The sequence below is a fragment of the Leucoraja erinacea genome, chromosome 44 (assembly GCF_028641065.1).
Source record: "Leucoraja erinacea ecotype New England chromosome 44, Leri_hhj_1, whole genome shotgun sequence".
Classification (NCBI taxonomy): domain Eukaryota; kingdom Metazoa; phylum Chordata; class Chondrichthyes; order Rajiformes; family Rajidae; genus Leucoraja; species Leucoraja erinaceus.
In genome coordinates, this window is record NC_073420.1 from 60001 (window position 1) to 82500 (window position 22500).

The window sequence follows — 22500 nt, forward strand, 5'->3', positions numbered from 1 at the left end:
AAGGAATTCCACCTCATCTCCTTCCTAAAGGAAACATAGAAACATAGAAACATAGAAATTAGGTTCAGGAGTAGGCCATTCGGCCCTTCGAGCCTGCACCGCCATTCAATATGATCATGGCTGATCATCCAACTCAGTATCCCGTCCCTGCCTTCTCTCCATACCCCCTGATCCCCTTTAGCCACAAGGGCCACATCTAACTCCCTCTTAAATATAGCCAATGAACTGTGGCCTCAACTACCCTCTGTGGCAGAGAGTTCCAGAGATTCACCACTCTCTGTGTGAAAAAAGTTCTTCTCATCTCGGTTTTAAAAGGATTTCCCCCTTATCCTTAAGCTGTGACCCCTTGTCCTGGACTTCCCCAACATCGGGAACAATCTTCCTGCATCTAGCCTGTCCAACCCCTTAAGAATTTTGTAAGTTTTCTATAAGATCCCCTCTCAATCTTCTAAATTCTAGAGAGTATAAACCCAAGTCTATCCAGTCTTTCTTCATAAGACAGTCCTGACATCCCAGGAATCAGTCTGGTGAACCGTCTCTGCACTCCCTCTATGGCAACCGTCTGTGTGGCAAAGAATTCCACAGATTCACCACCCTCTGACTGAAGGAATTCCTCCTCATCTCCTTCCTAAAGGAACGTCCTCTAATTCTGAGACTGCGCCCTCTAGTCCTGGACTCTCCCACCAGTGGGAACATCCTCTCCTCCACATCCACTCTATCCGGGCCTTTCAGTATTCGGTGAGTTTCGATGAGGTTTGTCTCTCCCCCACCCCCCCCCCCCCCCCTCCCCATCCCCCCCCTCATCCTTCTCAACTCCAGCGAGCGCAGCAGGCCCGAGTTCTATCTTTAGCTGACGGGGGCTGGAGTTCCTGAGGATGTCCGAGATCCTCGGAGCAGGGAACTTGGCCTCCATCCCAGGTGTTTGTTCCTGCCGCGCCTCCCACAGTCCCCCAAGCAATGCTAAACCATCCCAGCCCGACCTCGGGCGTATGTGGTGGGACAGTGGGGAGGGGAGCCACTCACTCTGTGATAGATGTAGCTCTTGGGGCTGTGGATGAAAAAGCAGGAACGGGGCACTGATTGTGGATGATCAGCCACGATCATATTGAATGGCGGTGCTGGCTCGAAGGGCCGAATGGCCTCTACACCTGCACCTATTTTCTATGCTAACTCTTAGGAATAAAGGAATCAGCGGGTATGGAGAGAAGGCAGGGATGGGATACTGATTGGGGATGATCAGCCACGATCATATTGAATGGCGGTGCAGGCTCGAAGGGCCGAATAGACAATAGACAATAGGTGCAGGAGTAGAGGCCATTCGGCCCTTCGAGCCAGCACCGCCATTCAATGTGATCATGGCTGATCATCCCCAATCAGTATCCCGTTCCTGCCTTCTCCCCTGACTCCACTTTCTTTAAGAGCCCTGTCTAGCTCTCTCTTGAAAGTATCCAGAGAACCGGCCTCTGAGGCAGAGAATTCCACAGACTCACAACTCTGTGTGAGAAAAAGTGTTTCCTCGTCTCCGTTCTAAATGGCCGACCCCTTATTCTTAAACTGTCTGTGTGTGTGTGGCCCCTGGTTCTGGACTCCCCCAACATCGGGAACATGTTTCCTGCCTCTAGTGTGTCCAAACCCTTAATAGAAACATAGAAAATGGGTGCAGGAGGAGAAAGCTCATCTTTCCTCACAAACCACCCCCCCCCCCTCCTCCCCTCAACTCTCTTCTTCTTCCTCTGTCTCTAACGGACCTCCTCTCGCTCCCCTCTCCTCCCCTATCTTTCCCCTCTCCTCTCCCCTCCTCTCCTCTCTCTCTCTCCTCTCCTCTCCACCTCCTCCCCTCTCCTCCCCCTCTCCTCCCCCTCTCCTCCTCTCCATCCCGCTCCCCCTCCCCCCTCCCTCCCCTCTCCTCTCCCTCCACCCTCTCCTCCCCTCCTCTCCCCCTCCCCCTCTCCTCTCCCTCCCTCTCTCCTCCCCTCTTCTCCCTCGTCCCCACCTCTCCCTCTCCCCCCCCTCTCCCCCTCCTCCCCTCTATCCTCTCCTCCCTCTGCCCCCTCCGCTCTCTCCCCCTCTCACCCCTCTCTCCCCCCTCCCCCTCTGTCCTCCCAGCTCCACCGGTTTGTAGGTCTCTTGCTTTGTAAAGATTGCTGTGTCCCCAACCCCAGTGGTGTAGAATGGTGTTTGTGTGTGCGTGTACATCTGTCTCCCCTTCCCTTCTCTCCCTCTGCCGATGTGGCTGTTGCCCGCATTGTCCCAACTGAGTAAAAATTAGTTTTTCGATCATCCATGTGAGAGTGGCTGTAGATCTGTGGAAATTCGTTGCCACAGGCATCGCTGGAAGGTCACGCTCCATTCTCTCAGATCCTTAGAGCCTGTTGTCGCTATGTATCCCCGCTCTAAACCACTCCCATTTTTGTCACCATACAGGCAGAGTGCCCCCCTCGACCCCTGATTGGATTCGCAGCCATGATGTAGTTGAGCATGGAGTGGCAAGGAATGGCTGAAGTCTTGAATGGGGCCTCTCCCACTCTCCCACTCCCTTGGCTATGAAGGGATCACGTGGGATGTAACGAGATCTCCGCTGGTCCGGAGCTCTCATGGTTCGCTCTCTCATGATCGCGTTGCCTGTTTGCGATGCTCGAAGTATCCCAAAGCGGCCCCGTACTCCTGAGCCCTATTGTCTAGGCTTTCCCTGTGAGCAGCCCCTATCGCTGTCGGTCTAGCCCGGACTCATTTGGCTCCTGTTTCCGCCCCCTCTCCCAATCCAACTGTTGAAGCAGTTAGGGAGGGCGATGGCTGAACCGGCGGCCCATCTCCTCTACCCCTCTCCCCCTCGTCCCTCCCTCACCCTCTCCGCTCTGTATATCTAAACCTCTCTCTCCCCTCTGGCGGTCCGATCCTCTTGTATTCCCCCTCCCTCTCCCACTGGAACCCCCCCTGTCGTCTCTCCCCTCTCCTCCCTCTCCGCCTAAGTCCCCTCTCATCCCCCCTCTTTCCCCTCCCCTCTCCTCTCCTCTCGCCCCCTGCCCTCCTCCTCTCTTCTCTCCTCTCCTCTGGGGCGCCTCTCTAGACCTCTCCTCTCCTCTCTCCTCCTCTTCCTCTCCTCGCCTCTCTCGTCCTCTCCTCTCCGCACTACTCTCCTCTCCTCGCCCCTCTCTCCCTCTCCTCCCCTCTCCACTCCTCTCCTCCCTCTCCGCTCCTCTAACAGGCCCTCCTCCCTCGTCCTCTAGAAGGGGCCCTCTCCTCCCCCTCCTCCCCCCTCTCCTCCTCCTCCCTCTCCTCCTCCCCTCTCCACAGATGTACGTGCGGAGTTTGTAGGTTAATTGGCTGGTCGTAAACCCTGTTAAATTGTCCCCCCAGTGTTGTGTGTGTGTGTGTGTAGGTGTGTGTGTAGGATGTGTTAGTGAGGTGTGTGTGTATGTTTGTTGTGTAAAGAGTGTTGGTGTGTGTGAGTTGTGTGTTGTGTGGTGTGTTTGTCTGATAGTGCTAGTGTGTGTGTGTGTGTCATAGGATAGTGTTTTGTGCTGTGTGTGTGTTGTGTTTTTGTATGATAGTGTTAGTGTGCGGGGATCGCTGGTCGGCATGGACTCGCTAGGCCGAAGCTTGTTTCCGCGCTGTATCTCTGAAGTAAAACCATTTTTTTTCATATATAGAGAGTGGTGAATCTGTGGAATTCTCTGCCACAGAAGGTAGTTGAGGCCACAGTTCAATGGCTATATTTAAGAGGTAATTTGATGTGGCCCTTGTGGCTAAAGGGATCAGGGGGTATGGAGAGAAGGCAGGTATGGGCAATCTCCTATATCAAGCCATATGGATTTACTCTCCTCAACAAACGTGAGGTACGCCTCATGGGCGGATTCATGGTTGATTATCGGACACATTTTCACAACCTCACCCCGCCGCCTCCTGTTTCCTCGCCTCCCGCTCTCCCTTCTTGCTCCCTCCCTTCTCTCCCCCCCGGCCAAAGATTGGAACCGCAGCGAGGAGAAGGATTGCGCTCTCAGCTGGGGGGAGAGAGAGCGTGGCCTCTGTTGTGAGGAGAGGGGCATAGAGCCGGGGGACATTGTAGTGAGGGGCAGGTCGATCGAGTGCCGCGAGGGATAAGGCCCCCCCTGGTGTGCCGTTGCAACTCCCCCTTACCCCCCTTTATTTCCACTGCTTCTTATCCTTCCCCTCCTCTAGTCTGAAGTACGGTTCTCTTTGGATTAGACGAAATATAATTTGTGTGTTAATATACATTTATACCATTTTCATGTGACTCCTTCTCTTTCCCCTCTTTAAAACAAGAATCAACCCCCTTATCCTCTAATAAGCTCATGAATCCTGCTCCTATCTTCCCCGCCAAAAAGCCCCCCCTGTCAATCACCCGCTGCGAGTCGCAGGGTCGGTCTGCTTACTACCTCTCCTCCCCACCCTGGCCTCTCCCTCACAATCCCCTATTGCCCTCCCTGCTCTCAACCTCACACTCTCCAAAAACCACAGGTCCAGACACCCCACAACTCAATTGTATTCTTCCACCTCAGCCAGATCCCCTGACATCGACCCACACACACACTGTTGCACTCCGCAACACTTGATTACCCACAGTCGGGTCGGTTCAGGTCCACTCAGTCCTCCCTCTGCCCCTCGCAAAATGCCCTCTCCCCAAACATAGCGTATCCCTTACACGTCCCGTCGCCACCCCTTTCCTCTCCTATTCCTATCTGTCTCCCCTATATATCCAGGATGGTCATCTCCCTATCGGATACTCCCTTGCATTACTCTCATGATCATCTTGACCCCAGTGCGCACTCGAAGGGCCGAATGTCCCTACTCCTGCACCCCCCTTGGTTTCCAGTGTGAGAAACCCCCGCTGGTCCCCTACATGGACACCCTCCTCCCCACTCCTCTTTTCCCTCCTGTCTCCCCTCTCACACCACCTGTCTCCCCCCCAGACCTGCTCTCGCCCCTCCACCCGTTCTCTCCCCCCACTCCCCTGAATCTGGAACCCTCCCTCTAGAACGCACACCCCTGCTCCCCCCCTCTCCCCTCCTCTCCTCCCCACACTCTCCCCTCCCTCCCCACTCCCCCGTCTCCTCTCCAAGGTGTCTCACATCCCTCTCTCCCCTCTCCCACCCTCCCCTCTCACCTCCCTCTCCTCTCTCTACTTCCCCTCTCCCTCTCCTCTCCTCTCCTCTCTCCTCCCCTCCTCTCCCTCCTCTCCCCTTCCTCTCCTCTCTCTCCCCCACTCCTCTCTACTCACCCTCACCCTCTCCTCTTCTTCCCTCTCCTCTCGTGTCTCCTCTCCCTCTCCTCTCTCTCGCCTCTCCCTCCTTCTCTCCTCTCTCTCTCCCTCCTCTCCTCTCCTCTCCTCCCCTCCCTCTCTCTCTGGATTCCCCTCCTACCTCTCATCCAGGGCGTCTTTCCTCTCCTCCTCCCCACCTCCTCTCCTCCATTCTCTCCTCTCCTCTCCCCTCTCTCTCTCTCTCCTCGCTCCCCTCCTCTCCTCCCTCTCATTTCCCTCTCCTCTCCTCTCCTCTCTTCTCTCTCTCCCCCCTCTTGAGGGCCCTCTCCTCCTCCTCTCCTTCTCCCTCTCCTCTCTGTCTCTCCTCTCTCCCCCCATGTCCTGCCCTCTCCTCTCCTCCCCTCCCCTTTCCTCCCTCTCCTCTCCGGTTCCCTCCTCGATCTCCTCCCTCCGAGACCTCCTCCCTCCCCTCTGCCTCCCATCTCCTCTCTCCGAGGCCTCTCATCTCCCCTCCTATCGGGAGCCCCTCCTCTCCCTCCTCTCCCCCCTCTCCCCCTCTCCTCCCTCTCTCCCTCCTCATCCCCTCTCCCTCTCCTCTCTCCTCTCCCCTCTTCTCCTCTCCTCCCTCTCCCCTCCCCTCTCCTCTCCCCTCTCTCCCCTCCAATCCCCTCCCTCCTCCCTCTCCCCTCTCTCCCTCATGCCTCCCCTCTCTCTCCTCCTCCTCCCCAATGGGCCTCTCATCTCTTCCCTCTCCTTCCCTCCTCTCTCCCCTCTCTCTATCTCCTCCCTCCTCGCTCTCCCTCCCCCCTCCTCTCCTCTCCTCTCCTCGCCCCCTCCTCTCCTCTCCTCCCCTCCCCTCTCCCCCCTGCCCTCCCCCCCTCTCTCCCCCTGTCCCTCTCTCCCTCCTCCCCTCGACCTCCTCCTCGAGAGATCTCCCTCTCCTCCTGCCTCTCCTCCCTCCTCTCCTCTTCTTCTCTCCCCCCTCCCCTCTCCTCCTGCTCCAATCCTCTCCTCCCTTCTCTCCCCTCAGAGTCTCTCCTCTCTCTCCTCCTCTCTCTATCTCTCTCTCTCCCCTCTCTCTCCTTCTCTCCTTCCCTCTCTCCCTCCTCCACTCCCCTCTCCTCGTCCCTCTCCACCTCCTCTCCCCTCTCTCCTCTCTACCCCTCCCTCTCCCTCCTCTCCTCTCCTCTCCCCCTCCATCTCTCCCTTCCATCCCCACTCCCTTCTCTCCTCCTCCCCACACTTTCTCCTTCTCTCCCTCCGTCCCTCTAACACGCTGATCCCCCTCATCCCTTCCCTCGCTCTGTCCCCACTCCCTCTCTCTCCCCTCTCTCCCCCGCCTCTCTCTCTCTCTCCCTCTCTCTCCCTCCCTCTCTCTCCTCTCTCTGGATGCAAGCCTCTGGGATTCAGTGACATTTCAGTCTCCCCTATAGGAACTCCCCCTCTCCCCCCTCTCTCTCCCCTCCCTCCCTGTCGCCGCCCTCACTCCCCCTCCCTCATCCCTATGATCCTCCTTCTCCCTCGCTCTCCCCTCTATCTCTCCCTCTCCCCTCTCCGTTACCCCTCCTCTCCAGCTGCAACTGTGCCCAATCCTCTTTGCCTCGGGGAGAGAGAGATATTGAGAGAGTTGTGTACAGCAAGGAACTGCAGATGCTGGCTTTACACTGAAGACAGACACAAAACGCTGGAGTAACTCAGCGGGACAGGCAGCATCTCCGGGAGAGAAGGGACGGGTGACGTTTTTCGGGGCCGAGACCCTTCTTCACCCTGTGTTCAGACTGGCCTCTGAAGAGACCCTTCTTTCGAAAGTATTTCTCTCTTCGAAAGCGGCCATTCCTGACCAGTTTGAAGAAGGGTCTCGACCCGAAACTTCGCCCGTCCCTTCTCTCCAGAGACGCTGCCCGTCCCGCTGAGTTACTCCAGCATTTTGTGTCTATCTTCGGTGTAAACCAGCATCTGCAGTTCCTTCCTCCACTTCCTGATCTATTTGTGCATTCTCTGCAGCTTACAACATGTGTATCCTGAATAGATTTGTGTACACACTCCTTTTAGCCCCAGTATTTTAAAAAATCAAACGGCCTATGTCCCCCAGATGTTAGTTCAGTTTAATTTATTGTCCCTTATACTGAGCTACAGTGAAAAACCTTTTGTCTGCTAACCAGTCAGCGGAAAAACATGATTACAAACATACCATTTGCGAATGGTATGTTAGCTTTCATTGCAAACGGATTTGAGTATAGGAGCAGGGAGGTTCTACTGCAATTGTACAGGGTCTTGGTGAGACCACACCTGGAGTATTGCGTGCAGTTTTGGTCTCCAAATCTGAGGAAGGACATTATTGCCATAGAGGGAGTGCAGAGAAGGTTCACCAGACTGATTCCTGGGATGTCAGGACTGTCTTATGAAGAAAGACTGGATAGACTTTTGTTTATACTCTCTAGAATTTAGGAGATTGAGAGGGGGATCTTATAGAAACTTACAAAATTCTTAAGGGGTTGGACAGGCTAGATGCAGGAAGATTGTTCCCGATGTTAGGGAAGTCCAGGACAAGGGGTCACAGCTTAAGGAGAAGGGGGAAATCCTTTAAAACCGAGATGAGAAGAACTTTTTTCACGCAGAGAGTGGTGAATCTCTGGAACTCTCTGCCACAGAGGGTAGTTGAGGCCACAGTTCATTGGCTATATTTAAGAGGGAGTTAGATGTGGCCCTTGTGGCTAAGGGGATCAGGGGGTATGGAGAGAAGGCAGGTACGGGATACTGAGTTGGATGATCAGCCATGATCATATTGAATGGCGGTGCAGGCTCGAAGGGCCGAATGGCCTACTCCTGCACCTAATTTCTATGTTTCTAAGCCGTCCACAGTGTACAGACACGGGTTTGATGAGAGTTTGATCGCACTGGAGTTTAGAAGGATGAGAGGTTCCCCTCATTGAAACTTACAGAATAGTGAAAGGCCTGGATAGAGTGGATGTGGAGAGGATGTTTCCACTGGTGGGAGAGTCTAGGACTAGAGGGCGCAGTCTCAGAATTAAAGGGCGCTCTTTTAGAGAGAAGGTGAGGAGGAACTTCTTCAGTCAGAGGGTGGTGAATCTGTGGGACTCATTGCTACAGACGGCTGCGGAGGCCACAAGTCAGTGGATATTTTTACGGCAGAGATAGATCAGTGCGGGTGTCAGGGGTTATGGGGAGAAGGCAGGAGACTGGGGCTAGGAGGGAGAGATAGATCAGCCGTGGTTGAATGGCGGAGTGGACTCGATGGGCCGAATGGCCTCATTCTGCTCCTATCACTTGTAAAGGGATTAACGTTAGTGATTCTAAGATTCAAGGATATATTATTGTGGTGCAGTGTGTACCTGGTTAGTGAGACGCCTTGTGTAACAGACACAGGAATAGGGAGAGAGAGGGAGAGGGAGAGGAGCAGTGAGAGAGAGAGAGATGAGAAGAGAAGAGGGGAAAGAGGGAGGGAAAGAAGAGAGAGAGAGAGGAAAGTGAGAGGGAGAGAAAGGAAGGGAGAGAAAGGGAGAGAGAGAAGGGGGAAGAGAGGGAGAGAGAGAGAATGGGAGAGGGAGTGAGAGAGGGTGAGAGAGAGAAAGGGAGAGAGGGAGAGAGAGAGAGAAAGGGAGAGAGAGAGAGGTGATGAGAAGTGAATAAAGAGGGGAAAGAGAGGGAGAAGGAGAAAGGGGAGGGAGAGAAGGGGAGAGAGAGAGAGAGAGAGAGATGAGCGATGAGAAGAGAAGGAAGAGGGGAGAGGGAGAGAAAGAAAGAAAGAGAGAAAGGGAGAGAAGAGGAGAGACGGGGAGAAAGAGAGAGAGAAAGGGAGGGGAGAGAGAGAGAGGAGAGAGAGAGAAGAGAGAGGAGGGGGAAAAGAGAGAGAGGGACAGGGAGAGGGAGAGAGAGGGAGAGAGAGAGAGAGAGAGAGAGAGAGAGAGGGAGGAGAGAGAGAGAGAGAGAGGGAGAGGAGCGATGAGAAGAGAAGAGGAGAAAGAGGGAGGGAGAGCACGAAGAGAAGGAGAGAGAGACGGGAGAGCATCGAGGAAGAGAGAAAGGAGAAGGGAGCTCGAGAGAGCAGAGGGGAGAGAGAGAGAGAGAGAGAGAGAGAGAGAGAGGAGAGGGGAGGGGAGAAGCAGAGACTGAGCAAGGATCCGACACTGAGCGCGCTGTAAAGAGGAAGTGGTTTTTTTGCGCCGTAAATTCCGCCCGGCAACGGCGGCACTGTGGGGGACAGAAGCCTCCTCGCACTGCAGGCCTCCGCTGCCCAGCAGGCCGGTTACCGTGGCAACGAGCGGGGAAAGGTAGGGTCGGAGGGGCCGAACGGCCTTCAGGATGGGGGAGAGGGCGGGGGGGGGGTCGGGGGGGGGGGGAGGGGGGTTGTTTCACTGCCGGAAAGGACGTATTTGGTTCCTGTGTGTTTTGGGTTCTCGTATACAGCCTGCGGCCTATCTGCGGATTCGAAGCCTCGACCTGTGGGCGTTTGAGGCCCTTCTTCTTGATCGGAGTGTGGGGGGGTGGGGTGGGGACGGGGGGAAAAGGGCATCTCCCAGTCTGAAGAAACGTCGACACTTTTGCCTCAGCAGATGCCGTTATGAGTTCCTACAGCACTTTGATCTTGTCTTTGGTGTAAACCAGCATCTGCAGTTCCTCGGTGGACAAAAAATGCTGGAGAGACTCAGCGGGCGAGGCAGCAGCATCTAATGGAGCGAAGGAAATAGGCAACGTTTCGGGCCGAAACCCTTAAGGTTTTCTTTTGGGTACCTTCGATATGCTGGTAGACAAATCGAAGGTACACAAAAATGCTGGAGAAAGTCAGCGGGTGCAGCAATATCTATGGAGCGAAGGAAATAGGCAACGTTTCGGGACGAAACCCTTCCGGGTTTCGGCCCGAAACGTTGCCTATTTCCTTCAGGGTTTCGGCCCGAAACGTTGCCTATTTCCTTCAGGGTTTCGACCCGAAACATCGCCTATTTCCTTCAGGGTTTCGGCCCGAAACGTTGCCTATTTCCTTCCGGGTTTCGGCCCGAAACGTTGCCTATTTCCTTCCGGGTTTCGGCCCGAAACGTTGCCTATTTCCTTCAGGGTTTCGGCCCGAAACGTTGCCTATTTCCTTCAGGGTTTCGACCCGAAACATCGCCTATTTCCTTCAGGGTTTCGGCCCGAAACATCGCCTATTTCCTTCAGGGTTTCGGCCCGAAACGTTGCCTATTTCCTTCCGGGTTTCGGCCCGAAACGTTGCCTATTTCCTTCCGGGTTTCGGCCCGAAACGTTGCCTATTTCCTTCCGGGTTTCGGCCCGAAACGTTGCCTATTTCCTTCCGGGTTTCGGCCCGAAACGTTGCCTATTTCCTTCCGGGTTTCGGCCCGAAACGTTGCCTATTTCCTTCCGGGTTTCGACCCTGTCTTCACAGTTCCTTGCGTTGGAGAGAACTGCAGGTGCCGGTGAAAACTCGAAGGTAGGCACAAAACGCCGGGCTAACTCAGCGGGACAGGCGGCAGCTCGGAAGAGAAGAAATTGGGCGATGTTTCGGGTCTGAAGAAGGGTCTCGACCCGAAACGTCGCCCATTCCTTCTCTCCAGATATGCCGGCTGACCCGCTGAGTTCCTGCTGCTTTCTGCGCCTATCTTCAGTTGACACCAGCTTCTGTAGTTCCTTCCTACACATTTCGATCGCAGTTCCATGTTTCCACTAGCTTGTGGATTTATCGTAGGGTACTGGAGTGAAGCAGGGGCAAGGGCGGGAGGGTTCATAAGATCATAATTATCTAAATGGTGGCCGATTGGGAAAGGGGGGGATGCAACGAGACCTGGGTGTCATGGTACACCAGTCATTGAAAGTAGGCATGCAGGTGCAGCAGGCAGTAAAGAAAGCGAATGGTATGTTGGCTTTCATTGCAAAAGGATTTGAGTATAGGAGCAGGGAGGTTCTACTGCAGTTGTACAGGGTCTTGGTGAGACCACACCTGGAGTATTGTGTACAGTTTTGGTCTCCTAATCTGAGGAAAGACATTCTTGCAATAGAGGATTTGAGTATAGGAGCAGGGAGGTTCTACTGCAGTTGTACAGGGTCTTGGTGAGACCACACCTGGAGTATTGCGTACAGTTTTGGTCTCCTAATCTGAGGAAGGACATTATTGCCGTAGAGGGAGTACAGAGAAGGTTCACCAGACTGATTCCTGGGATGTCAGGACTGGCTTATGAAGAAAGACTGGATAGACTTGGTTTATACTCTCTAGAATTTAGGAGATTGAGAGGGGGATCTTATAGAAAATTCTTAAGGGGTTGGACAGGCTAGATGCAGGAAGATTGTTCCCGATGTTGGGGAAGTCCAGGACAAGGGGTCACAGCCTAAGGATAAGGGGGAAATCCTTTAAAACTGAGATGAGGAGAACTTTTTTCACACAGAGAGTGGTGAATCTGTCGAGCCTGCACCACCATTCAATATAATCATGGCTGATCATCCAACTCAGTATCCTGTACCTGCCTTCTCTCCATACCCCCTGATCCCTTTAGCCACAAGGGCCACATCTAACTCCCTCTTCAATATAGCCAATGAACTGTGTGGCCTCAACTACCTTCTGTGGCAGAGAATTCCACAGATTCACCACTCTCTGTGTGTGTGAAAAAAAAATGTTTTCCTCATCTCGGTCCTAAAAGATTTCCCCCTTATCCTTAAACTGTGTGTGTGGCCCCTTGTTCTGGACTTCCCCAACATCGGGCACAATCTTCCTGCATCTAGCCTGTCCAACCCCTTAAGAATTTTGTAAGTTTCTATAAGATCCTCCCCTCAATCTTCTAAATCCTAGCGAGTACAAGCCGAGTCTATCCAGTCTTTCTTCATGTGAAAGTCCTGCCATCCCAGGAATCAGTCTGGTGAACCTTCTCTGTACTCCCTCTGTGGCAAGAATGTCCTTCCTCAGATTAGGAGACCAAAAGTTTCTATAAGATCCCCCCTCAATCTCCTAAATTCTAGCGAGTACAAGCCGAGTCTTTCTTTCTTCATATGAAAGTCCTGCCATCCCAGGAATCAGTCTGGTGAACCTTCTCTGTACTCCCTCTGTGGCAAGAATGTCTTACCCATGCCGACCAACAAGCCCCATCCACACTAGTCCCACCTGCCAGCGTTTGGCCCATCTCCCTCGAAACCTGTCCTATCCATCAGGATAGTGGGATATGGGCCAAACGCAGGCTGGATATCCACATACCAGCCTAAATGTTCCTTAAAACGTTGGGATAGTCCCTGCCTCAACTGCCTCTTCCGGCAGCTCGTTCCATACACCCATCATCCTTTGTGCCAAAAAAAAAGATGTTTTGTCAGCTTTCTATTAAATCTTCCCCACCCCCCCTTAAATCGATGTCCACAGGTTCTCGTCTCCCCCACTCCGGGCAAAAGACTGTGCATTTACCCGATCTATTCCTCTCACAATCTTATACACCTCACCTGCCATTCTGCTGATTTAAGAAAGAATTAGCTGGACTAGAAGGCAGCCTCTGTGACTGAAGAAGTTTCTCCTCATCTCCCTTTCTAAAGGAACGTCCTTTAATTCTGAGGCTCTGACCTAGACTCTCCCACTAGTGGAAACATCTCCTCTCCACATCCACTCTATCGGCAAATCACTGGTCTAATTATTCTGGGCAAGAGAAGAGGCACACAGTTTTAAGAATAAGGGGTGGGCCACTTAGAACGGAGACGAGGAAACACTTTTTCTCACAGAGAGTTGTGAGTCTGTGGACAAGTCTGGGGCAGGAAACATTTTCCTGATGTTGAGGGAGTCCAGAACCAGGGGCCACACACACACACAGTTTAAGAATAAGGGTTGGGCCACTTAGAACGGAGACGAGGAAACACTTTTTCTCACAGAGAGTGGTGAGTCTGTGGACAAGTTTGGGTTCAGGAAAATGAATCCCATTGAAACATATAAGATTGTTAAGGGCTTGGACACGCTAGAGGCAGGAAACATGTTCCCGATGTTGGGGGGAGTCCAGAACCAGGGGCCACACACACACAGTTTAAGAATAAGGGGTGGGCCACTTAGAACGGAGACGAGGAAACACTTTTTCTCACAGAGAGATGTGAGTCTGTGGAATTCTCTGCCTCAGAGGCCGGTTCTCTGGATGCTTTCAAGAGAGAGTTTGTTAGGGCTCTTAAAGATAGCGGAGTCAGGGGATATGGGGAGAAGGCAGGAACGGGGTACTGATTGGGGTTGATCAGCCATGATCAACATTGAATGGCAGTGCTGGCTCGAAGGGCCGAATGGCCTCAACTCCTGCACCTATTGTGTATTGTCCTCCTCTCTCCCATCGGGCAAGAGATACAGAAGTGTGAACACGCACACCTCAAGATTCAGGAACAGTTTCTTCCCGGCTGTGATCAGGTGACTGAACCATCCTACCACAACCAGAGAGCAGTCCTGAACTACTATCTACCTCATTGAAAAGGCGACGTTTCGGGTTGAGGCTCTTTCCTGACATCAGTCTGAAGAAGGGTCTCGACCCGAAACGTCACCTATTCCTTCGCTCCATAGATGCTGCCTCACCCGCTGAGTTCCTCCAGCATTTTGTGTCTCCCTTCGATGTTCCCAGAATCTGCAGTTCTTTCTTAAACATCTTCCCTATAGTGTTCTGTTTCTGAATACATAACGTCATAAAGAATAGGGGTAGAATCGGGCCATTCGGCCCATCAGGTCAACACCACCATTCAATCGTGGCTGATCTATCTCTCCCTCCCAACCCCATTCTCCTGCCTTCTCCCCATAACCCCTGACACCCGCACTAATCAAGAATCTATCCATCTCTGCCTTAAAAATATCCACTGACTTGTGGCCTCCACAGCCGTCTGTGTGGCAAAGAATTCCACAGATTCACCACCCTTCGACTAAAGAAATCCCTCCTCATCTCCTTCCTCAAAGAACGCCCTTTAATTCTGAGGCTGTGACCTCAAGTTCTAGACTCTCCCACTAGTGGAAACATCCTCTCCACATCCACTCTATCCAAGCCTTTCATTATTCTATATGTTTCAATGAGGTGCTCTTCCCCAACCCCTTCATTCTTCTAAACTCCAGCGAGTACAGTCCCAGTGCCGACAAACACTCTCCCCATACTAGACATTGTAAATAGGTGCAGGAGTAGGCCATTCGGCCCTTCGATGCAATATGATCACGGCTGATCATCCACAATCAGTACCCCGTTCCCGCCTTCTCCCCGAAACGTCCCCCAATTCTTCGCTCCATAGATGCTGCCTCTCCCGCTGAGTTTCTCCAGCATTTTTGTCCACCTTCGATTTTCCCAGCGCATTCTTTCTCAAATAACTGTTTCTGAACTTTTTTCACACAGAGAGGGGTGAATCTCTGGAATTCTCTGCCACAGAGGGTAGTTGAGGCCAGTTCATTGGCTATATTTAAGAGGGAGTTAGATGTGGCCCTTGTGGCTAAGGGGATCAGGGGGTATGGAGAGAAGGCAGGTACGGGATACTGAGTTGGATGATCAGCCATGATCATATTGAATGGCGAATGGTGCAGGCTCGAAGGGCCGAATGGCCTCTACTCCTGCACCTAATTTCTATGTTTCTATGTTTCTAAACGTTGGGATAGTCCCTGCCTCAACTACCTCCTCCGGCAGCTCGTTCCATACACCCACCACCCTTTGTGTGAAAAAATAACCCCTCTGATACCTATAAAATCTTTCCCCCTTCAATTTAAACCCATGTCCTTTGGTCCTCGATTTGCCCTGCCCTCGGCAAGAGACTGGCCTCCACCCGACTTGCGATTTCCCCCTCATTATTTTTTTACACTTAAAACCTGGTGGCGTAGAAGCTTCTAGGACATTCTTCCTCAAATCAGGTGACCACAACCATACACTCTGGGTAATTCTAAGCAATACTTCTCTTTTTGTGAGCTTAAAGCGTAGATTGGTTTGTCTCTTAACTTCCCCATAGCTTTTACCTGCTCACTAGCCTTCTGCAAGTCTTGGACAATGTTCTCTGTAAATCTCTAACCCTGCGCGCTGTGAATCTCTGGAACTCTCTCTCGAATCTCAGATCAGTGTCTCTCTGGAACGCTCCTCCCCAGAGCAGAATTAGTTTAATTCAGAGATACAGCGCGGAAACAGGCCCTTCAGGTCCACTGGGTCAGCACCGACCAGCGATCCCCGCATACTAACACTACCCTACACCTGCTAGGGACTATTGTTTTACCTCTACCAAGCCAATGAACCTACAAACATAGAAACATAGACAATAAGTGCAGGAGTAGAGGCCATTCGGCCCTTCGAGCCTGCACCGCCATTCAATATGATCATGGCTGATCATCCAACTCAGTATCCCATCCCTGCCTTCTCTCCACACCCCCTGATCCCTTTAGCCACAAGGGCCACATCTAACTCCCTCGTAAATATAGCCAATGAACTGTGTGGCCTCAACTACCTTCTGTGGCAGAGAATTCCACAGATTCACCACTCTCTGTGTGTGGAAAAAAAAATGTTTTCCTCATCTCGGCCCTAAAAGATTTCCCCCTTATCCTTAAACTGTGTGTGTGGCCCCTTGTTCTGGACTTCCCCAACATCGGGAACATGTTTCCTGCCTCTAGTGTCCAAACCCTTAACAATCTTCTATGTTTCAATGAGATACCCTCTCATCCTTCTAAACTCCAGAGTGTACAAGCCCAGCTGCTCCATTCTCTCAGCATATGACAGTCCCGCCATCCCGGGAATTAACCTGGTAAACCTACGCTGGGCTCCCTCAATAGCGAGAATGTCTTTCCGCAAATTAGGGGACCAAAACTGCACACAATACTCCAGGTGTGGTCTCACTAGGGCCCTGTACAACTGCAGAAGGGCCTCTTTGCTCCTATACTCAACTCCTCTTGGTATGAAGGCCAACAGGCCAAAACTACACACAATACTCCAGGTGTGGTCTCACTAGGGCCCTGTACAACTGCAGAAGGACCTCTTTGCTTCTATACTCAACTCCTCTTGTTATGAAGGCCAACAGGCCAAAACTACACACAATACTCCAGGTGTGGTCCCACTAGGGCCCTGTACAACTGCAGAAGGACCTCTTTGCTCCTATATTTGATTCCTCTTGTTATGAAGGCCAACAGGCCAAAACTACGCACAATACTCCAGGTGTGGTCTCACTAGGGCCCTGTACAACTGCAGAAGGGCCTCTTTGCTCCTGTATTCGATTCCTCTTGTTATAAAGGCCAACAGGCCATTCGCTTTCTTCACTGCCTGCTGTACCTGCATGCTTACTTTCATAGACTGATGTACAAGGACCCCCCAGATCCCGTTGTACTTCCCCTTTCCCCAACTTGACGGCATTTAGATAGTAAGTGTGGCTGGGCCTTGACTATGTGGCTGGCCTTGCCCGAGGCAGTGTGCATTGTATTGGGTAATAGGAAAATGGCTATGAAATGAAACTTAAAAAAAAAAAAATTAGTCTGTTTTGACAGTGAAAGACACAGGGCCTCTTGGTAAGTTAGTTACAACAGTCTAGAGTGAAAGAGGAACTGGAAATAAATAGAATCATTTCAGTTTCGAGACACAGCCTGCAAACAGGCCCTTCGTCCCACCGAGCCCGTACTGACCAGCGACCCCCCCACACTAACACTACCCGACACACTAGGGGAAATGTACCATTTTTACCAAAGCCAATTAATCTATAACCCTGTGTAGGAAAGACCTGCACGATGCTGGGTTAAATATTAGATGCTTGCCATAGAGGGAGTACAGAGAAGGTTCTACTGCAGTTGTACAGGGTCTTGGTGAGACCACACCTGGAGTATTGCGTACAGTTTTGGTCTCCTAATCCGAGGAAAGACATTCTTGCCACAGAGGGAGTACAGAGAAGGTTCTACTGCAGTTGTACAGGGTCTTGGTGAGGCCACACCTGGAGTATTGCGTACAGTTTTGGTCTCCTAATCTGAGGAAAGACATTCTTGCCATAGAGGGAGCACAGAGAAGGTTCTACTGCAGATTGTACAGGGTCTTGGTGAGACCACACCTGGAGTATTGCGTACAGTTTTGGTCTCCTAATCTGAGGAAAGACATTCTTGCCATAGAGGGAGCACAGAGAAGGTTCTACTGCAGTTGTACAGGGTCTTGGTGAGACCACACCTGGAGTATTGCGTACAGTTTTGGTCTCCTAATCTGAGGAAAGACATTCTTGCCATAGAGGAGTTGGCGTATAGGAGCAGGGAGGTTCTACTGCAGTTGTACAGGGTCTTAGTGAGGCCACACCTGGAGTATTGCGTACAGTTTTGGTCTCCTAATCTGAGGAAAGACATTCTTGCCATAGAGGGAGCACAGAGAAGGTTCTACTGCAGTTGTACAGGGTCTTGGTGAGACCACACCTGGAGTATTGCGTACAGTTTTGGTCTCCTAATCTGAGGAAGGACATTCTTTCCATAGAGGGAGTACAGAGAAGGTTCACCAGACTGATTCCTGGGATGGCAGGACTTTCATATGAAGAAAGACCGGATAGACTCGGCTTGTACTCGCTAGAATTTAGAAGATTGAGGGGGGATCTTATAGAAACTTACAAAATCCTTAAGGGGTTGGACAGGCTAGATGCAGGAAGATTGTTCCCGATGTTGGGGAAGTCCAGAACAAGGGGCCACACACACAGTTTAAGGATAAGGGGAAAGCCTTTAGGACCGAGATGCGAAAAAAACATTTTTCACACAGAGAATGGTGAATCTGTGGAATTCTCTGCCACAGAAGGTAGTTGAGGGCACACAGTTCATTGGCTATATTTAAGAGGGAGTTAGATGTGGCCCTTGTGGCTAAAGGGATCAGGGGGTATGGAGAGAAGGCAGGGATGGGATACTGAGTTGGATGATCAGCCTTGATCATATTGAATGGCGGTGCAGGCTCGAAGGGCTGAATGGCCTCTACTCCTGCACCTAATTTCTATGTTTCTATGTCTATATTTAAGAGGGAGTTAGATGTGGCCCTTGTGGCTAAAGGGATCAGGGGGTATGGAGAGAAGGCAGGGATGGGATACTGAGTTGGATGATCAGCCTTGATCATATTGAATGGCGGTGCAGGCTGGAAGGGCCGAATGGCCTCTACTCCTGCACCTATTGTCTATGTTTCTATGTAAATAGAAGGCAGACACAAAGAGTCAATGCATTTCGTTGTCTCTGTACTGTACACTGACAATGACAATTAAAATTGAATCTGAATCTGAATCTGAAAATGCTGGAGTAACTCAGCGGGACAGGCAGCATCTCTGGAGAGAGGGATTGGGTCTATCAATCTATAAACCTGGACGTCTTTGGAGTGTGGGAGGAAACCAGAGCACCTGGGGGAAACCCACACCGCACCCGTAGTCAGGATTGAACCCGGGTCTCTGGTGCTCTGAGGCAGCGTCTAAGACTCCATGCCACTGGACCCTGACCCAGATCTGTCTGTGCACCAGTCTCCCCACGTCGAACAAAATCACGCACAGGCCTCCTCCATGGAGAGGACAGTCACACTTGTCTCGAATGACGGCCGATGACGATGATAGTGATCAGAGCTGGCAGCTACGGATAGATTTGAAGCAGTTAATCCAACTTTAGCTCCCTGTAACACTAATCTCTGATTACTGCTTTCCAAATGCCGGGCATTGGCTGGTGACGCCTTAACATCACATCGCTACTCCGTGAATATTTGCTGGAAATAGAACAGTTGCCGTAATTAGTTGGACTCAAACGTTATTTTTTCACATCTAATTTGAAAAAGGGACGAGCGTCTTGCACAACAGCAGCGAGATGCTTTTGCGTCTTTTAACGAGGGTGTTGCCGGGACTTGAGGGGCGTGAGGTGCAGGGAGAGGCTGAGCAGGCTGGGACTCCAGGTGTGGTCTCACTAGGGCCCTGTACAACTGCAGGAGGACCTCTTTGCTCCCATACTCGACTCCTCTTGTTATGAAGGCCAACATGCCATTCGCTTTCTTCACTGCCTGCTGTACCTGCATGCTCACTTTCATAGACTGATGTACAAGGACCCGCAGATCCCGTTGTACTTCCCCTTTTCCCCATTTAGATAGTAATCTGCCTTCCTGTTTTTGACACCAAAGTGGATAACCTCACATTTATCCGCATTAAACTTCATCTGCCATGCTTCTGCCCGCTCCCCCAACCTGTCCAAGTCACCCTGCATTCTCATAGCATCCTCCTCACAGTTCACACTGCCACATCTAACTCCCTCTTAAATATAGCCAATGAACTGTGGCCTCAACTATCCACTGTGGCAGAGAGTTCCAGAGATTCACCACTCTCTGTGTGAAAAAGTTCTCCTCATCTCGGTTTTAAAGGATTTCCCCCTTATCCTTAAGCTGTGACCCCTGGTCCTGGACTTCCCCAACATCGGGAACAATCTTCCTGCATCTAGCCTGTCCAACCCCTTAAGAATTTTGTAAGTTTCTATAAGATCCCCTCTCAATCTTCTAAATTCTAGAGAGTATAAACCAAGTCTATCCAGTCTTTCTTCATAAGACAGTCCTGACATCCCAGGAATCAGTCTGGTGAACCGTCTCTGCACTCCCTCTATGGCAATAATGTCCTTCCTCAGGCCAACATGCCATTCGCTTTCTTCACTGCCTGCTGTACCTGCATGCTTAGTTTCATAGACTGATGTACAAGGACCGTCAGATCCCGTTGTACTTCCCCTTTTCCCCATTTAGATAGTAATCTGCCTTCCTGTTTTTGATACCAAAGTGGATAACCTCACATTTATCCGCATTAAACTTCATCTGCCATGCTTCTGCCCGCTCCCCCAACCTGTCCAAGTCACCCTGCATTCTCATAGCATCCTCCTCACAGTTCACACTGCCACATCTAACTCCCTCTTAAATATAGCCAATGAACTGTGTGGCCTCAACTATCCACTGTGGCAGAGAGTTCCAGATATTCACCACTCTCTGTGTGAAAAAGTTCTCCTCATCTCGGTTTTAAAGGATTTCCCCCTTATCCTTAAGCTGTGAGCCCTTGTCCTGGACTTCCCCAACATCGGGAACAATCTTCCTGCGTCTAGCCTGTCCAACCCCTTAAGAATTTTGTGTACCATCTGCAAATTTGCTAATGTTACTTTGAATCCTTTCATCCAAATCATTGATGTATATTGCAAATAGCTGGCAGTCCCAGCACCGACTGTACTCCACTAGTTCTGCCATCCCGGGAATTAACCTGGTGAACCTACGCTGGGCTCCCTCAATAGCAAGAATGTCCTCCCTCGAATTAGGGGACCAAAACTGCACACAATACTCCAGGTGTGGTCTCACTAGGGCCCTGTACAACTGCAGGAGGACCTCTTTGCTCCTATACTCGACTCCTCTTGTTATGAAGGCCAACAGGCCATTCGCTTCCTTCACTGCCTGCTGTACCTGCATGCTTACTTTCAGTGACTGATGAACAAGGACCCCCAGAGAGGAGGCTACACAGCATGTAACTCCACTAGACTGACCTACTATTGAATTCCGCAGGCTTTGCAGCACAAGGATTAATCAAACGTGAAAGAATTACACCAGCACTCTGCTGAATTAATTTTTAAAACAGTTTTCTGAGGCTCCATCAGCATGTCCTCGATTCCGGCATCTATAGTCTTCTAATCTCATATCAGGCCAATTGAGATAGGAGCAGGATTAGAAACATAAAAACATAGAAATTAGGTGCAGGAGTAGAGGCCATTCGGCCCTTCGAGCCTGCACCGCCATTCAATATGATCACGGCTGATCAACCAACTCAGTATCCCATCCCTGCCTTCTCTCCATACCCCCTGATCCCCTTAGCCACAAGGGCCACATCTAACTCCCTCTTAAATATAGCCAATGAACTGTGTGGCCTCAACTACCCTCTGTGGCAGAGAGTTCCAGAGATTCACCACTCTCTGTGTGTGAAAAAAAATCTCGGTCCGAAAAGATTCCCCCTTATCCTTAAACTGTGTGTGTGGCCCCTTGTTCTGGACTTCCCCAACATCGGGAACAATCTTCCTGCATCTAGCCTGTCCAACCCCTTAAGAATTTTGTAAGTTTCTATAAGATCCCTCCCTCAATCTTCTAAATTCTAGCGAGTATAAACCAAGTCTATCCAGTCTTTCTTCATAAGACAGTCCTGACATCCCAGGAATCATTTATTCTTAAACTGTGTGTGACCCCTGGTTCTGGACTCCCCCAACATCGGGGGGCATTTTTCCTGCATCTAGCCTGTCAAGTCCCTTAAGAATTTTATATGTTTCTATGAGATATCCTCTCATCCTTCTAAATTCATGTAAATACAAGCCCAGTCGACCCATTCTTTCATATCTTTCATTCATTTGTTCTCCATCTCTCGGCCAGAAACGTCGCCTATTTCCTTCGCTCCATAGATGCCGCTGCATCTTAAGGATAAGGGGGAAATCCTTTAAAACCGAGATGAGACGAACTTTTTTCACACAGAGAGTGGTGAATCTCTGGAACTCTCTGCCACAGAGGGTAGTTGAGGCCACACAGTTCATTGGCTATATTTAAGAGGGAGTTAGATGTGACCCTTGTGGCTAAGGGGATCAGGGGGTATGGAGAGAAGGCAGGTACGGGATACTGAGTTGGATGATCAGCCATGATCATATTGAATGGCGAATGGTGCAGGCTCGAAGGGCCGAATGGCCTCTACTCCTGCACTTAATTTCTATGTTTCTATGTAAAGGGGAGGACAAGGGGATCTTATAGAAACTTACAAAATTCTTAAGGGGTTGGACAGGCTAGATGCAGGAAGAATGTTCCCGATGTTAGGGAAGTCCAGGACAAGGGGTCACAGCTTAAGGATAAGGGGGAAATCCTTTAAAACCGAGATGAGAAAAACATTTTTCAATTGGTTGTCAGCTAAATGGAGCCTCCCTCTGCTCTTTCAGGTGGAAGTCAAATGCCCCAGGCCATTATTTCAAATATTCATAGTCACAGAGCATAGAGACAGGGCCAGAGAGTTGTGAATCTGTGGGATTCTCTGCCACAGGAGGCAGTGGAGGCCGATTCACTGGATGTTTTCAAGAGAGAGTTAGATGTAGCTCTTAGGGCTAACGGAATCAAGGGATATGGGGGGAGAAGGCAGGAACGGGGTACTGATTGTGGATGATCAGCCATGATCATATTGAATGGCGGTGCTGGCTCGAGGGGCCGAATGGCCTCTACTCCTGCAGCTATTTTCTATGAAATGCAAAAATAGGGAACGTTGGTAAAGGATTATGGTTTGGGGTGAGCTAGGTGAAAATTGAATTACAGACAATGAGACTCCACAAAGACTTGGATCTGACTTGCGTCTTTTTTTTCTCGCCCCGT

The 22500-nt window shown here is 51.1% G+C and overlaps 1 protein-coding gene across 2 annotated transcripts in view; it reads left to right on the forward strand.

The window, feature by feature from the left end:
- zmp:0000001168 (signal-induced proliferation-associated 1-like protein 2) overlaps positions 1 to 22500 on the forward strand; it is an 81083-nt gene that overhangs the window by 5512 nt on the left and 53071 nt on the right. The window contains exon 1 of one of the 2 annotated variants that reach the window (XM_055664778.1): positions 9353 to 9513. The exons of the other annotated variant lie outside the window; for it this stretch is intronic. The gene's annotated coding sequence lies outside the window, so the exon portion shown is untranslated. Of the gene's footprint in view, positions 1 to 9352; positions 9514 to 22500 lie in introns of those variants that run through there. 2 annotated transcript variants of the gene reach the window in all.